Raw genomic sequence first — 18,209 nt, 5'->3', positions numbered from 1 at the left:
GGAGAGTTGAGCGCGCATGCATGGCGGGAGTTGAGCGCGCATGCATGGCGAAGGGTTGCGTTCGCATGCCTGGCGGAGAGTTGAGCGCGCATGCATGGCGAAGGGTATAATTTATTTGAAACCCCAAAATGGGATAATATTGATGGCTATTATTTTGAGGTTGTACACAGCCTGTCATTCTCCTAGAAGATGCCTTTCCACATGAGTCAAAGATATGCAAATATGATGGTACCCACTGCAAAAAGAGTTGTACCTGTGTATTCCTTTTTTACACCCAATTTTTGCTTTGTGACTATATATCTAGAACTTATTCCAGCATTGAACACTGAAAAATCAGATCTTGATCCGGCACCCATTGCGTATGAACGCAGATCTAGAGAGAAACAAGAATATCGAACGTAACTGTTGCTCAAACGGAATCAAATCTGAAGGAATTAGACCCAGATCTAACCTCCGTCACTCTAGAAACACAGATCTGGACATGAAACGGGGAAGATTGAGGTGTGGTTCGTTACCGTCCCACGGATGGCGCCAATGAAGAAACATGAAATGAATCTGACCTGATCCAAGACGATGTTCCTCGGTCTTCGAGATGAATGAACCACGACTCGATCTTCTTCTCCGGTAGCTCGAGATCTGCAATGGTTTTTGGGGGTGTGGAGGTGACTGCTAAGAAATCTCGAGGATCTCTTGTTTACAGACACAAAAATGGTTATGGTGGTGGCTCTTATTGAGGACCACCTTTAATAAGGAGGTGGAGACCTCCTTATATAGGGAGCCTCATGGCCACCATCATGGTTCCCTAATGGGCCTAGCCCAGTTAGGGTTACCTCCACAAAACCCCCTCAGCCCAATAATATTGTATTAGTCCATATAATAAAATAAGCCAGACATAATAAATTAAGGTCGTAAGCCGGGTTTAGTACCATACCCCTACAATACATATAGTTAAATAACTAGCTTAAATGCTGACCATGTAGGTGAAAATGCTCGAGTTCAGACAAAGTAGATTAGAAGTGGAACCAAATCGACTGCAACCACATCAAAGAACTAATATTAGGGGCAATTTGGGCAATCTGAAAAATATGGATTAAATAAAGATTCTGAACTATTGTCTTTGACCTTTTTTGGGTCAAGCTGTTAACTGGTTAATGTTGACTTTTTGGTCAGCATTGACTTTTTTTTACCGTTTGTGGGTCAATGCTGGTTTCTGGGTGGGTCTATGGTTCAGTTACAATTTTACTCAGATCTGTAGGTTGCACCTGAAAAACCTTGTTCAAAAACAGGGCAATAAAGTCAATTCTGAAAGGATCATAATGGTTAGTAAGAGCCAAAAATGGAAGAAGTTATGACAAGTTTGTTATAGAAGATGTGCAGTTATAATGCTATACATCGATAACAGTTTAATGGCGTCATTCTTCTGATGGAAATTTTAAAGATCATTAACTGATTATTGATGTAAAGCATTTGATGTTGTATTCCAAACTATTTATATGTTTCGTTGGAAAGCCTGCACTAAGAAACATTACCACAGATAAGGGCAAATTGGTCATTTGGGATCACAAAATGAATTCCATGGATTAGTAAGAGACGAATGAAACTGGAAGCCATCAAGGGTAATTTGGTCAGCATGGATGTATGGCAATTGAGGTATAATTTGAATTATCTTTTTTTTTTTTACTTTTTTCAATCATTCTTAACCACATCTGGGTCAAAAAAAAATGTTGGGGACTACAGTTTAATAATTTTGATGATGTGTTCTTTGAGCTTGATTCTGTCTGTCTGATGCAAGTGGTGTTAGAAAACCTGCATCATTCCTTTCCTTCCTAATGTTGATGGTTTTGAGTATAATATAATATTATTATTATTTCATCATTCATTTTGGGTGGCTCCAGCAACACTTAGCCCTTATTATTTGCAAAACAAAACAACAGGATCTAAAACAAACAGCAAGCACACCATACCATGCATAAATTAACTCCCTCATTCTCACAAATAAATGTTATCATGGAATCATCCAGCTCCAGCTCCTTTCAAAACTGCTGCCATTTCAGAGCTATACAAAACACTCCTCAATTACACCTACCAAATCAACAGCAGCAGTTATAATAATAGGTCGAAATACAACATTATTAAGATCAATCAAGCACATGAAATCAAAGGCTTGGCTGGCTTACTCATCAATGAAAACAAAACAGATATGGATGTTGAAACCAATATCAACAAGTTGGCCTCTGTTGCAAAACCAGATCATCAGCAGAGTAGTAATCTGCTATGAGCCGGTACATGTATGATGGATTATGCCCTCCCCTGCAAACAAACAAGCAGAATTTAATGAACAATGCAATACTACACACACACACACATATATATGGAAGAATTTCATATATAAACCTACAAACTTGAAAGATATCAAATATACCAAATTCATTAAAACACTTCATTAAATGACCATTTTACCATTGTCTAAAAGTTCTAATTTTTGCCCATCTTTAACTTCAAAATTTATTATTTATCCATTTTTAGAATTTTAGCTTAATTATTTTCATTTACAACAAAAACAAACACAAGTTGGTAAAAACAGATGCGATGAACCGATGCAATAATATGCTCTAATGCGATAACATAATAATGCGCTAAGCAGATCAAGACAGAGACAGATGTGATTACGGCTGGTTCGAGTTAGATTGCTTATCATGCGATCATAACTCGCTCGTTTATCTACCGACGCAAAAAAGAAACGACGATTCGGTTCGTTTGCTTATCATCATCATCATCATCATCATCAAAATCCAAATAAAAAATAGGGTTTAACAAATATAATGAAAAGGAGAATAGTCTTTAAATAATAATAATAATTCATTAAATTTGGGTATATATGATATATTTAGTTTTGGTTGGGTATACATGAAACTAAGGGGGTGTTTGGGATTCCTTATTTTCCTCTCCTTATGACTTATGAAGGATGAATAAGTTCTTTTTATGTTTATATAGTGTTTGGGAACCAATAAGTCCTTTTAACTTTCTCCTTATTGACAATGCTAAAAAATGGGTTTTCAATAAGTTGGGATATGGTAACTTATCTCCTTATAGGTTTAGAATACCCATTCCACCCTTCCATTCCACCCATCTCCTAATAGGTTTTCAATAGGTTTAGAATAATTTGGGGTGTTTGGTCATTTTACATCAATAAGTTAAACCAAATACTTTTTAAAAAACAACTTATTGACTTATGTTAATCCAAACACTTTTTTGGAAACTCCTTATTAGAAAATCATAAGTCATTTTCCACTTATCACAAAAAGGCCTTTTCAAGTTAAATAAGGAATCCCAAACACACCCTAAACCTGTAAATATATAGACAGTGAGCTTACGTGTCAGTAATAAATAGACTGACGAGCTTTGGCGGCACATAATCAAAAGCAGGGTTAACAACATGAAGAAGCGGGGACCCGGTTCCCGTGCCAAAATCCATGCAATCTGAAAACTCGCCGAAGTCCAGTAACTCAGATGGAGACTTGAGCTCATTCAGCAACACCTCTGGGTTATGAGGATACAAAGGACATAACTGTCATTTGCCCAAAAACAACAATCATTACAAAAACTAGGTTTTCAGCATACTGAAAAAGGTTGTGCAAAATCATACTAATTATGTGCTGGGAGTATTATTACCTTGTGAATGCCTGCGAGAACAACAAAAGGGACAGTGTGCCTTTGGGCTGCTAGTGCAACCATATTTAACCCGACTGGAGCTATCACACCGCCATTTGCCATGACAGCATGGGCCCCGACAATCACCTACCATCATAACATTCTAAAATGTAACTAAAACAAAAGAAAGCAAAGCAGTTAAGTTGATGATGCAAGAAGTTAAAACGCATACCATGTTCACACGTGAAATCATGGCAAATACAGCAGAATCAGTAATTACTGTTGTCTGCAGTCCTCTAGCAACTAGTTCCTTTGCAAGAGTATGCCCTTGATATTTGTACAACCATCACTCATTTAATAATTGCTTTTAAGCTTGTAAAAAGAAGAATATAACATCTCTTAATCAAACCTTGGAGCACCCTCTGCTACAAAAACCCTAAATGATCTTTTCTTTTCCTTAGCAGCGCAAAGAAATTCAATTACAGTTCCCGAACTGCCTAATGTTAATATAACCTCACTGCAGATAATTATAAAAGCTACTTACTAGTTAACAAACATGCCTAGTTATAAAAAATAATAATGAAGGGATGAAAAGAATACTTATGATGAATATGCTCGACAGCCTGCTCAGCAATCAGTTCATGACAGGTGGCAATATCATGAATAAGCTCATTGACAGCCTCAATCACATTATGCTTTAGCTTTCGACTCCTTGAGTTTTTATCAGTAGCTGCATGCAGAGCATATTACAAATTATAATACGTCATAAGATTAAGTTTGTAGAAATATTAGAGAGGTAATTAACTAAGCTAACATTTAGTCTTGTCTTCAGAATCACCAGCAGAAGATGAAGAGTGGTGAAGAGCTGCTGATGCTGCAGAGTGTGGGTGGAATGTCTTCTAGAAGAGTCTGCAAGGAAGGAGGCCTGAGGGTGGTTCTAGCGGCAGCGGCAGCAGCAGCGGCTGATACAAGTGGATTGTCTTCTTCTTCATCATCACTCAAGCCTTGTAAGTTCAAGCCGCCAATTGACACTGTTGTTAGTGAAACATCTTCCTCTCTAATGATATGTAGCACACGCCTCACAATATTTCCAACAGCAACTTCTGCAGTTACAAATCACACACAAGTTAAGTGACTAATTCATTGCTTTAATGTCCAAAGAGCACGTAATTCAGCCTGCAAGAACATTGTGAAATTGGTGTTTCAACTTTCTTAGAATTAACTAATATTTTAACTGTATTTTCTTCTCCACTGAAATCAAATGTAATTTTTTTGTTAATTATTCTCTTACAAGGACAAGGATCAAACATATAATAATACAGTGATGGTTGGCATCGCTTTCCTAAGTTATCATTATTCAGCATTACTAGAATATACCATGAGATTTTAACATTCCTCAAGTTGAAGGATAGATGTCAGTTGATACATATAGGGTTAATTTGGGCCCACAAAGAGGATTTGTTTGTAGAAGCTGAGACGGAATCCAATGTAGAGTTCAAGATTGACAAGGAGGACCAACCAATTTCTTCTCAAACAAAGTGACACTTAACTTCTTAAACTACACGTCTCAGGCGGCAATACAGGAAACAAATAATATGACAATTGGATTTCGATTCAAGTGTTGTTCAACCCATATGCTCAGCTTGTATTGTACTCCACTACTCAACCAAGTAGTGGTTCAAGTGTTGAACAAACAAATAATATGACAACTGGATTTTAATTTAGGGGTGGCAAATGGGTTGGGTTGGGTTGGGTTGGGTTGGGTTGGGTTGGGTTGAAACGGGTCATGGGTCGAAACGGGTTAAGGTCGAAACGGGTTAGGGTCGGAATGGATCAACTAAAATAAGGGTTGCTTTGGTTCGGGTCGGAACGGGTTAGGCTCAAAAGGTTTGGGTCGGAATGGGTCTGGGTCGGAACGGGTCAAAACGGGTCGGATCGGTTTTTTTTTTTAAGAACGAGGACAACGGCACAAACGTTTTAGTTTTTTTACATTTTTCATTTTTGATTTACATTTTGAGTTATGATTTTTTTATTAATTTTTTTGAATTTTTTGGGGAGGGGTTTTTATGCCGTTGTCCTCGTTCTTAAAAAAAAAACCCGAGAAATAAACTGAAACCGAAAGCCGACGAAAACGAAACATAAACCAAAAACGAACCGAATTAATCAAAACCGAAAAATTGATCTAAACGAAACTAAAAATTGAAACAGATCAGAAATGAAACTGAAAAAACAGACAACAACAAAACAAAAGGCCGAAAACGAATCCGAAACCGACCAAAAACAAACAAAAGAAACCGAAACCAAACCCGTCCAGTACTCCGAAACCGACCAAAAAGAAACAAAGGATACCGAAACCCAACCCGTCCAGTGCGAAAGCTCATGTCGGCTCGAAACCTAAACCGAACTCGTTCCAATCCAAAACCCGTTTCAACCCGAGCTTGCCACATTTCCTTAAGACACTAACCCAATGGACCCATTTCTTTAAATTTGTCGACCCATTTTGACCCGAAAATAAGAAGGTGAAATTTTAAGTGACCCATTTTGACCCATCTTATTAAAATCCCCAAACCAACCCATATAATTTTTAAAACAACCCAAATTGACCCATTTGAAATGGTTTGGGTCAAGATTGCCACCCCTAGATTTTATTTACCTCATTCCTAGAACAAGACACATAGCATGCTTTACTATAGATCCATTCATACATATACATATATGTGTGTCTCTCCTAACTATATTATAAAGCATTTTAAGTCTTCACTTATAAACTCTTCAATATATATTATCCCCTCTAGACATTCTTAATTTCATATATAACCAATCAAAGTTAAAAGTATTAAAACAAACATGTGACAAAAGCAAGGGCTGTATAAAAAGAGTATATGTTAGAAATTCTGTAGAAAGTGAGGCAATTGATGTGGAAACCAATTCTGATAAGCGTGTGCGTGATGAAAATAGTGAATTGGAAACTGATGAGTCAGCAGGTTAGTGAAAAAGATGAGATGCAGATCACGGGGGTGAGTGATGAACACAAGATTTATATTATACAGATGTAAACGAAGATGAGTCGAATAAGTTGGAAAATGTACGAAACGCAGATATATTGGAAGATGTTCATGAGGTTAACATAAAACAGGTTACAAAAGTTGTAGAAACTTCTGAAAATGGAGTTTCAGACAATGTCGATTTGGAACAAACAATGATTCAAACATAAAAAATATATATTTTTTAAAAATTGCTACATTGGTCAATGTTGATTACAATACAGCCAAGTATTGGCAGATTGTAACAAGAATAATACACCGTCTATATTAGATTAAGCCAATGTGATTATGTATCGAAGAAAAAAAAAGCAGCAGGCAAGGCCATAACAGTAAAAACAAAATAGATTGTTCATATAGTCTGGAGTTGGTTTGGCGAATCGCAATCACCAGCTGCTGGAGAATGCTGGAGTAGGTTAATAAGAGTAAAAGATTAATAAATAAAAAGAGTAAAACTGTCACAAACTAAAATGTATTAGAATTGGATATATAATATTTTGAACTTTGGTTGGGTATATAAGAAACTAAATAAATTTAAAGAGATGTTTATGAAATTCTCGCTTCTTTTTACAAAACACTATGAGCCACTAATACGGGACAACTGAAAGATGAGAAAAACTAAGAAGATAAACTCCAATCCATGTGATACGTGCCCATTTACCACGCTTACAATTTGCATGCACTTTAGGATTATTAAATTAATGCACGTTTACATGTTCTATGCACTATTCACGTTTACATCTCCACGTTTGCATTATTCCATATACTAGTTAACTGTTTTCATTTTGCATTGTGTATTTAAACCTTTTGAAGTTTAATGAAAGATAGGAAGAAAATTGAAGTTAAATTACGTCTTGTTCTCTCTATTTCTTTGGAGTCTAACCCGCTCAAAGGGTCACTATCTTGGGAGATTAGCTATCTCGAATCGGCTTACTATCACCATGAGTCACGCATTATTGTGTGCCTTTTCATTTAACAATAACGGAAAAAAATTTGTTTGGTTGAAAGGAATATTAACTTACTATCACCATGAGTCACTCTTGTATCCCTAAGATGTGTTTTTAGACAACTGCTCAAAATCACCCTTAACGAATGCAACCAAAATCACTTGGTACAACTAAGTGCGAAACATTTAAGACGCTTGGCATTTGTGCTTCCTAGGTCCTATGTTCCAATAATCAATAGACTAAATAAAATTCAAAATAAAATGACAAAAACAAAGTGTAACTCAACAAAGCCTTTGAAATATATCCGTCTAGAATCAGAACAGAACACTTTCACTGCATCATAGAAGCCATTTGCAGTATTCTGATGGTCCGGTAATCACTAATTAATTGTTGTTTGGTAAAAATTATAAAAATGATATACAAAATTTGGTGTGTGTGTGTATGTATATTTGAAAAACTACGTATAGATTTCAATCCCTATTAGTTAATCCAAATTAATCGCTAGTCCTGCCTCACAGCCCGACTAGCGCCTGCCGAGTTCTAAAACACCAAGTATAATAGCATAAACATATTATTATATAATTAAAATTAAGAAGCTCTAAGAACTAACCGACGGGTGAGTTGTTCTCCAATAGCCTTAATGGCATGAATAAGAGCCCCGGCTTGATTAACATTGGGAAGCCTCTGGTGCGAAATCACGGAGCCGTAGTCTTTGAACCCTCAATTTTACGTTGTTTAAGTAATCAGTAACTAGGGCATGATGATGATTCCTTTACTTCGGATAATAAAACGGATATCCGAATATGTAAGTATAATTTCAATCAACAATTTGTAGCATTGACCACCACCGTCAGGAGCCTGGAGGTGTTGTCAAACAACGGCATCAATCAATTTTGTCAAGGGTTTCAAAACTTATATATAGACACAATTTCAAAGTCATAACAACAGGATCAGGTAACAAAGTTTGGTAACAACGAATCCGTTAAAGGAATTTGGGTTGCATTTAAAAACACTGATTGCATGAACCTTCAGAGCTTGAAACGTGCTTGTCATCACCCTGATGGCATTGTGAAGTTTAATGATCATGCAATTGACTCGGATACACACATTATTGGGATTTCGAAACCTTTTATCAAGGGCCCCGAGACAACTGTTCATGAGTCCTTCGTGTTGGAGTATCCCTCATAGTTGTCGGATGACCTTTTCGCAAGCTTTGAAAACAACACTCTATAAAGTGGTTGCTCAACCAGATTCTGTTGATGCGTGGGTTAGGCTGTTACTTCTTCCTCGTTGCACTTTACAGGTGTTCAGACCCAAAAATAGGCACGAAAGCAGGTCTGGGAATAGGAAAGCCATGCAACATCATTCAATAATGAGTTCTTTAGCCACATGGGGGAAAGTTGACGGTATTACCATGTTAATTAAAAATCTGTTAAATGGTTCTGGTTTGAGGTCCTTAGGCCAAGGTGACATGGATATTCAAAATGAGGGGGATCTTGTCAACAATAACGTTAAACAGTGTCTTCGAAAAGTTGCGGATGGTCACTTTACTGCTGCAGTAAAGGTGTTATGCTCATCTGGTGTTGCACCTTACAATTCTGATACCACAAAGGCTTTAGAAGCTAAACACCCATACAAGAAGCCGCCGGCTATGCCGAACATGACTTATTCCGAGCCTCCTCTTGTGGCAGAGGTTGATAGTGTCCTTGGTTGCATTAAATCGTTTCCCAAAGGAACTTCGTGTGGGAGGGACGGTTTGAGAGCGCAACATATTTTGGATGCTTTTTGTGGAGAAGGGTCGGCTATTGCCACTGACCTCATATGTGCTATCACTGCAGTGGTTAATTTATGGTTAGGAGGGAGATGTCCGTCTACTTTGGCAGAGTTTGTCGCGTCTGCTCCTCTTACACCGCTTTTAAAACCCGACAACGGGATCCGACCTATTGCAGTGGGTACTATATGGAGGCGTTTGGTTTCTAAGGTGGCTATGAAAGGGGTTGGCAAAGAAATGACCAAATACCTTAATGATTTCCAGTTTGGGGTTGGTGTGTCGGGTGGTGCGGAGGCCATATTACATAGCGCCAACAGCGTATTGAGTGAGCGCCACACTGATGGGTCTCTTGCAATGCTTACAGTTGATTTTTCTAATGCATTTAATATGGTGGATAGATCAGCTTTACTTCATGAGGTAAGGATCAGATGCCCTTCTATTTCCTTGTGGGTGGAATTTTTATATGGGCAGCCATCAAGACTATATCTTGGGGATGATAATATTTGGTCCACCACAGGGGTTCAACAAGGAGACCCATTGGGACCACTCCTTTTTTCCTTGGTTTTACACCCCCTTGTGCATCAGATTCGAGACAATTGCAAGCTTCTTCTTCATGCCTGGTATCTTGATGATGGGACAGTCATTGGAGATTCAATGGAGGTGGCTAAAGTGCTGGATATCATTAAGGTGACGGGTCCAACTTTGGATCTTGAACTGAATATAAAGAAAACTGAGCTATTTTGGCCTTCTTGTGATGGTACGAAGTCTCGTGACGGTTTATTCCATGCTGACATCGGGAGACCATTATTAGGGGTGAAGCTTCTTGGGGGAGCTGTTAATAAAGACACCGGGTTTATTAAGGGTTTGGCAAAGAAGAGAGCTACTAATGCTGTTGATTTGATGCGCTTCTCCCAAAACTTGGTGACCCGCAGAGTGAGTTACTTTTGCTTCGATCATGTATGGGTATTGCTAAACTTTTCTTCGGTTTGAGAACATGCCAACCTGTACACATGATGGAGGCAGCGGTGTTTTTTGACAAGGGATTGCGTGAGGCGATCGAGGACATTGTAGTTTGTGGAGGTCCTTTCTTTGGAGACCTCCAATGGCGACTTGCTTCCTTACCCATTAAGAATGGGGGTTTGGGGTTGTATTCGGCAGTAGAGGCTTCCTCTTATGCGTTTGTGGCCTCGAGAGCCCAATCGTGGGTGCTTCAGGATCACATTTTGCGAGACAGTGGTATTTGTGGGATGGATTCTGATTATTCTTGTGCTCTGGCTTGTCTTCGTGATATGATTCCAAGCTTCGATTTTAGCAGTTTCTCTAACAAAGAGACCGCCCCCTCTAAAGTCCAGCATGCATTGGCGAGCACTCTTTTTAGTAAAATTTTTCACGACATGGAGTCACACTTTAACATGACAAGCAGACAAAAAGCCATTTTTGAGTGTCTACAAGCATCACATGCTCAAGATTTTCTTCTTGCTATCCCTATAGATGGGTTAGGCCAGCATATGTCTCCAGTGGAGTATCGTAGTATCCTTAAGTATCGCCTTATGATTCCTCTATTTCCGGTTGATGAGATATGTCATGTTTGTCGTTAAGCGTGTTTAGACTCATATGGGGAGCACGCGGTGCACTGTAAAGAACTCAAGGGGTTCAAGTACCGACACGATCTGGTTAGGGATGTGCTCTTTGATATATTCAGGCGAGCTGGAATTTCTGTTAAGAAAGAAGCACCTGTGAATTTCCTGACTGACCAGTCGGAGGGAAGATCATCTCTTCGACCGGCTGACATTTTGGTGTTTGGATGGATAGGAGGGAAACACGTGTGTGTGGATTTAACAGGGGTTTCTCCTTTGGTCGGCTTAGGGAGTAGTGGTTTCGCGGTCGGTCAAGCCGCATTAAAAGCTGCTTCAGGTAAGGTGGCAAAACATGAAAAGGCGTGTCTTGACAACCAACATGTATTTATTCCTTTTGCTTTTGACACTTTTGGTTTCCTCGCGCCTGAAGCTGTGGAGCTACTTACCCGTGTTCAGCGGATCATGCATAGTAATGTTATGACTCTAAGATCAGCAAATATAGTTTTTAAAAGATTGGGTTTTGCGATTCAAAAAGGGGTAGCGGCGCAACTTGTTGCCCGCTTGCCTTCTGTTTCGATGTAATCCAATAAACAATCAATATATAAGTGGAACCTATTTAAAAATTAAGCAATGGGTGGCCTCCATAAAATGGGGAGCGACCACATCGTGACACGTAGGATTTTAGGGTTTTCGTTTATATATATTATAGATTTTTGATAATTCGGATTCGGATTTTCGGATGTGGATTTGGCGGATGTGGATTTGGATTCCTGGTCAACACCGACCATGTTGATATGATGATTGCTGGAAGAGTTTTTGTTCTTGTGTTTCGGTTTAAGGGTAAAGTTAAAATGTAAAGGAAGATAAATAAGAAGTATCAGAATGATTTGTGGTCACACAAAAAACACTTAAAAAACATAACTCAATATATAAATAAAAAACGAAAAAGATTAAAAAAGCAAAATGTTTCACCCATCATTCCCGTTTAAAAAAAAACGACGAAAAGACACAATGCCGAAAATGAACAAATAACACAATGATAAACCAAAAAGGACACAATGGATCGCAAAATATAACACAATGACAAACAAAATATGACATAATGTTGAGTAATATACACAATATCAAGAAAATGACACAATGCCAAGAAAAAAAAGACAAATCAATTATGAAAATAAAAACAATACACAATGACAAATAAAAAGACACACTGATCTTTTTTATTCAACATTGTGCCTTTTTCGAGTTTTTTTTAGAACGAGAAAAACAATGGAAACATTTTTGTTTTTGTATTAAAATTTGAGTTATGATTATCTTTATTAATTTATTATTACTTTTTAAGAGTGTTTTGATGGCTACAAATCCTTCTCATTCTTCTCATTTTTATCTTCTTTTGTAGAATAATTTGACCCTTGCTTTGAACTTTGATGTGTTTAGTTGGGCCGAGTTAGTAGACTAATAATGGTAAAAGCCATATCCGAAATTGGATCATTTATGATATGGATTGGAGAGATTGGGCTAAATGCTATAAATAATATGGAATGGGTTGTATGACAACAATACCCAACACTCCCTACACCCAGCTAATAATTGTGCTAATGGTGGAATTTTACTTATATGATTGATTGAAAAAAAAAAAGAAAAGAAATGCCGGTTCATCAAATTTAATCATTCCATGATACCCGAATTCATGTCAGTGGTTCTATATTGATGTTGCTGAAATTGTTCATATTGTATTTCTATATTATTTGATATAGTTATTCTTTATCAGCAGCAGTTACATATATGGTTTCCGAGATATTACAGCAGACGAAGATAACCAGATAATGAGACAGGGTTTAATGGTTTTAGACACTTATCATGGTTTTGTTGTTGGTCTAGATTTTCTTGTTTAGTGGAGATTATCTGTTTGTTTATTATCTTGACTATTTATATTCATGGCTCTTGTAGGGGTATGGTACTAAAACCCGGTTCTACGACCCTAAATCTATTACGTTTGGCTTATTTCATTACATGGACTAATATATTGTTATTGGGCCGAGGGGGTTTTGTGGAGGTAACCCTAACTGGGCTAGGCCCGTTAGGGTACCATGATGGTGGCCATGAGACTCCCTATATAAGCAGGTCTCCACCTCCTTATTAGAGGTGGGTCATTCTCAGTAAGAGCCACCACCATATTTTTGTGTCTGTGAACAAGAGATCTTCAAGATCATCTTAGCGGTCACCTCCACACCCCCGAAAACCATTGCAGGTCTCAGGCGCAGCCGAAGAGGAAGATCAAGACGTGGTTCGTTCATCTCGAAAATCCGTGGAAACATCGTCATGGATCAGGTAAGATTCATTTCGTGTTTCGACAGCTCTAAAGGGTAGCATTAGTGGTTTACATGTAAAAATTTTCTTAAAAGACAGTTTTGTTCATGTTGTAATAATGACGATTTCTGGAATACAAATATGCTTGAGCACAATTTAAAGTACAAGGAACTATGTTTTATATTCAGTCAGTAAGTTTATGATTCCAAACTTTTGTTATAATTCTAAGATCTTGAATTAAGAAACACATTTTTAAGATGAACCTTTCTTGAATAGGTTGCAAACAAACTAATTTCTAATAGAAACTCGCTCTGTTGTAGGAAATTCGTATGCACAATCGCTATCGTAATATCCAAGAAATGAAGTTACAAACTATAATAGTTATAGCATAAGTGCTCTGATATTGTTCATATCATACGAAGCAGAAAATCTTAAGCTTGTAGGACTTATGCTTTCGAGTCTTCGACTCGCTAGTTAATGTCTTCACGTTGAGCATAGTTTGCTTTGTGTGTCTAGCTTTTGAAGGTATAATGAGAGAAAAGTATCTAGCTTTTGCATCTATATATATGCTAATGTTGAACGATTATTATTATTATCTTCGATCAACTTGAAATCTCGCCTTCTTTCTCTCAATACTGAATCTCAAGGACGGATATGATATAAAGTCACATGCCGAACAACGCATAGTTAGCGTCTGGGTCCAATAGTTACTCTTGAATTAGATAACCATGATGCTAGATAAACATATTTATCAATTTTTACCATATCAACGATAACTTTTACCATATCAACGTTATAAAGACTTTCCATTTATTGTTTCTACATTTTTAAGTTTTAAATGGTCATCAAATCTACATTTACTAAAACTAAGACATACTAGTTTCGGTTTCACTTCAACACATCTACAAGGCGTTGCATACACAAATTTCTAAAGATTTATTGAAAAGTTGAGTGTTTCATAAAAAAAATAGTATAACATTTATATGTATGTATATTATTAAAAATCACAAAAGTGAGTTTTTTTTCCAAATGTGATATACCTTTATCGTCATATCGACATGCCAGAGCAACATTATATATGCGTGACATATACACATATATAGAACTTTTATTCCACTCCACTTGGAGCCGCCCATGATGCTCACTCAACATAGAAATAATCACTCACTTGATGCCTTAAAGGCAATCGGTGGTCTAAATTATAAACTTGGAGTAAACAAACTCTTACACATGCGGTTTGTTTTCTCGCAAAGCAAAACAGATCAGCGCGACCAAGTTAATGGCCTTAAAACTTAGGTAAGTAGGTAGTCCACCATACACCATTACAACCTGAACAAATTGGAGTGAACCACAGACCAGCTTTAATTACAAGATTGGGTGTTTGGGGGGTCCTGCTAACCTTTTAAGATAGAACAAAATGACAAACATCAATTTATTTGATGGAATTATGAATTTTGGTTTGGAGGTGCTCAAGATCATGTGATGTGATATTCTACCCTAATCTAATGTCCATTTCTTGTAACATGGTATGGGGTACTATGTCAAACGGGCCGTGTCGACCTCAAAACACGTGACATTCGCCTTTGGTTTGATAAAATAAAAGCAGATAGATTTTTGAATTCTTAGGGCCTAAACTTGTGTGCTTTCTTTCTTAACTTGACAAGAAAGGTACAAGGTACAAAAATTATTAAGGCAAATGGTACAAACAAATTACAACTAAAAATCTTAAAAGAGTTTCCTGTTTCAATCACAACAAAACTTAAATGTAACCAATAACACAAAAGAAACGACAAAGATAAACCGAAACACACCCCAAAAACGTTGATACTGCTACCAAACAAACAACTAAACACATCAATTATTCTTGGCTGCAGCAATCTGCTTTGCACCAACAGCAAAGAACTCTGTAATAACTTCGAGCGGCATTCCTTTAGTTTCAGGCACCTTCAAGAACACAAACACCCACGATATGATGCACACGACCGCATACAATCCAAACACTCCCGATAGACCAATGGAAGTAAGCAATACTGGTAATGAGTAGGTCACGATGATGTCGCAAATCCAGAACGTGAGCGCGCAGATGGCTATGCACAGTCCACGCACCCGGGTCGGGAAAATCTCTGCACACAGGATGTTCGGGATCGGACCGAATCCCATCACGAAAGTACAAAAGTAGACCACCACACTAGCGGTTGAGATGGCGGCATTTACTACACTCCCAAAGTTTATTACACTTCCAATCACCAAGACTACTAGAGTCAAAATCAAGACTGGAATTGTAGTCAGCAGCAGAGTCCTGCAACGACATCATAATCGGTTAACAAATTGACATTTTGCACATGAAACGATAAAAGGGTAAAAGTGGGTTGACTTTTATGGGTCAAATAAACTTGTAAACAACCTTCTTCCAGAGATGTCCATGAGCCTCATAGCTACAGCAATGCACGGGAGCATCAATAAAGTTGTGATGCAACTAATAAGAAGTGATGATGATGTTGAACTGATTCCCAAATTTGATAAAAGAACACCGACACCCGCTTCTTCGAGAATTTGAGGTGTGTAGTAAAGAACTCCATTAATGCCAGAAAACTGCAAGCGGTTCAAGATTTAGAATTTAAAGCAAGACTCTTGCTACAAGAACTATAAAATATGTTCCATTTATGTTACCTGTTGAAGTATCTGAAGACCAACACCGACAAACAACGCATGTTTAACTCCCGGTTCAAAAAGATCCCTCCAGCTCGGGCCTTTCATTGCAGCTTCAGACGGGTGAACCATAGCCAGTCCAACTGGGTGCTGATCCACAAGATCTTTAGAGTAAAGTGCAGGTTGACTAACCAGAGCTGCAGCCTGGAACACATCACCATCTGCCACCATATCACCGCCAGCGATAGAAATTAACGACCCACGTTGAGATCCGGTTCCAGCTTCTTGGTGCAAATAGATTCTTTTAAACCCTCCTTCCTTTTGACCATCTTGCCCTTCTCTCTCGGTCCATTGCCATGCCAACTGCCACCCGCCGCCAATTCCCGTGCTACTTAACTGTTCTCCACCTGCAGTTTGAACAGCGCTACCGTTTCTAACACCTAGAATACTGCCATGTGAAGCAGGCTGAATCATGTCTTTCTCAATACTTGTCGTCTGTCGGGAAATCAATGGAGAATGCAAGTTATCGTCAGAATCATTCCCAGCACCATCAGATTGATAATCATACCTAAACAGCCCGTAATCGAATACTTCGGCATTACCCTTGTGGTTTCCGCCCATTTTTGCTCTCTTAATCCAATTTCCGGGTTCTTTTGCTTCTATACAAGCTAATTACATGTCCTATATCACAAACCAAGCATGTATCATCAAGAAACCAGCCATGAAAGTTAGGGTTTCGGTTAGGGTATTAAACCCAACTTTTGAACCGTAAAAACGTAGATCCATGTTTATGGCCAAAAAAGAGTATGATTTTGATTCCTAACCATGTGTATGATCAAAACATCTTTTTGGACCACTTTTAGGATTTTTTTCATGGTTAGAAATGATTTTTGGTAATCAAACTATGTTTATATGGAATTAAACTTGATTAACAAGTTGGAAAACATAATTAAAATAAAAATTTACCTAGGGTTTTTCATGGAGGTTTTTTAGAGCAGCAAGAATAGTTGTATATTCTGGAATTCTCATGGAAAATATCTTGTGGAATTGTTTAAATATGAAAAATGAATAAAAAATGGTTTTAGTCCACTTTGGCGGGCTGGGCTTGTTGGGCCCCCTTTAGACCCAATTTTGGCCCATTAGTCTTGTTTGGCCCAAACATGAAATCCCAAGTACAAGTTTATTTCGGGTTCGGTTTTTGGTTAAAAAAATATATCGGGTACGATAAACAGCGCGAAAACGAGCGTTTTTCGGCAATTTTTGTATAAATTTAGAAAAACATACCATTTGTTTGTAAAAATCCAAAATATTTTTACGGATCGCTTAAAACATGCCAAATAAATGTTTTGTAAGTCTTTTTCGGCTTAGCAGATGATACAATGCTTGTTTCATAACTAACTTTCGCGTTTAACGTCATAGCGGGTAGTTAAACGAGCATGTTTTCGTTTACCTAGTTTGCTATCATACCAAGGCCATAAAATCAATATGTTGGCTTATATTAAATGTATATCACTTATAGATGGCCCCCGAGACATTTGGGTCATAACTAGACCCGTTGGTTATTCGTTCGTTCGTTACGCAATAAGCGGTTAATCGCTCATTCGATAAACAAATACTAAGGTATACTCGATTTTGTCATGAATGTCACATGGATAGCCTTGTATGCGCCTCAAGCTTGCCACGTTATCAATAATACCTGCATGCATACTAAAACTCAGCTACACGCTGAGTGAGTTCTAACGTTCTTTCTTTTCATAAAATTTTGAATTATAATTAATTCACATTCTTTATTCATACGCAACGTAACACTCGTCTATGACTATCCCGTACGTACTTGCTCACAATCGAGCCTTCTATTCTTACTCGTAATCGAACCATATCACATTAAAGGGATCATCCATCCTAAGTTGTTGCGCGTGAACATGCAATTATTCATTCACATCGATATACATATTATTATTCTACGCAGGTATTTGATAAGACTTTTCCCCTACCTTCTTTCTATTCTATCCACTAACTTTTACCTGTACAAATAGTGTCCATAGCTGGACCATACATTCACACAACGTATATCTATGCATTTAAAATTATCATGCCATGCAATCGTACTACATATACACACATAATTAATAGCTACTGTACTTAGTATCCATAACTGGACCACCTATTTATTGTATCCATAAATGGACCAGCCATTCATTTTTTCCATAACTGGACCACCTATTCGTTGTTTTCATAACCGAACCACCTATTCATTGTATCC

The 18,209-nt window shown here is 37.8% G+C and overlaps 2 pseudogenes across 2 annotated transcripts; both read right to left on the bottom strand.

The window, feature by feature from the left end:
- Window positions 1–2,219: 2,219 nt before the first annotated feature.
- On the bottom strand, window positions 2,220–8,286 carry LOC143636676 (uncharacterized; annotated as a pseudogene). The gene is made up of 8 exons (XR_013154283.1): window positions 8,250–8,286; window positions 4,466–4,754; window positions 4,252–4,381; window positions 4,061–4,168; window positions 3,884–3,986; window positions 3,673–3,798; window positions 3,375–3,568; window positions 2,220–2,310 (listed from the first exon to the last, which is right to left on the bottom strand). The product of XR_013154283.1 is annotated as an uncharacterized LOC143636676 (transcript).
- Window positions 8,287–15,024: 6,738 nt separating this feature from the next.
- On the bottom strand, window positions 15,025–16,567 carry LOC143636674 (monosaccharide-sensing protein 2 pseudogene; annotated as a pseudogene). Its single transcript, XR_013154282.1, has 3 exons — window positions 15,968–16,567; window positions 15,702–15,889; window positions 15,025–15,596 (listed from the first exon to the last, which is right to left on the bottom strand). The product of XR_013154282.1 is annotated as a monosaccharide-sensing protein 2 pseudogene (transcript).
- Between the last annotated feature and the right edge of the window lie 1,642 nt (window positions 16,568–18,209).

This window comes from Bidens hawaiensis, unplaced genomic scaffold (genome assembly GCF_021521415.1).
Source record: "Bidens hawaiensis isolate Kalapana, Puna unplaced genomic scaffold, B.hawaiensis_p1.1 tig00008037_1, whole genome shotgun sequence".
In the NCBI taxonomy this organism is placed as follows: domain Eukaryota; kingdom Viridiplantae; phylum Streptophyta; class Magnoliopsida; order Asterales; family Asteraceae; genus Bidens; species Bidens hawaiensis.
This window is presented reverse-complemented; position numbering and strand designations above follow the sequence as displayed.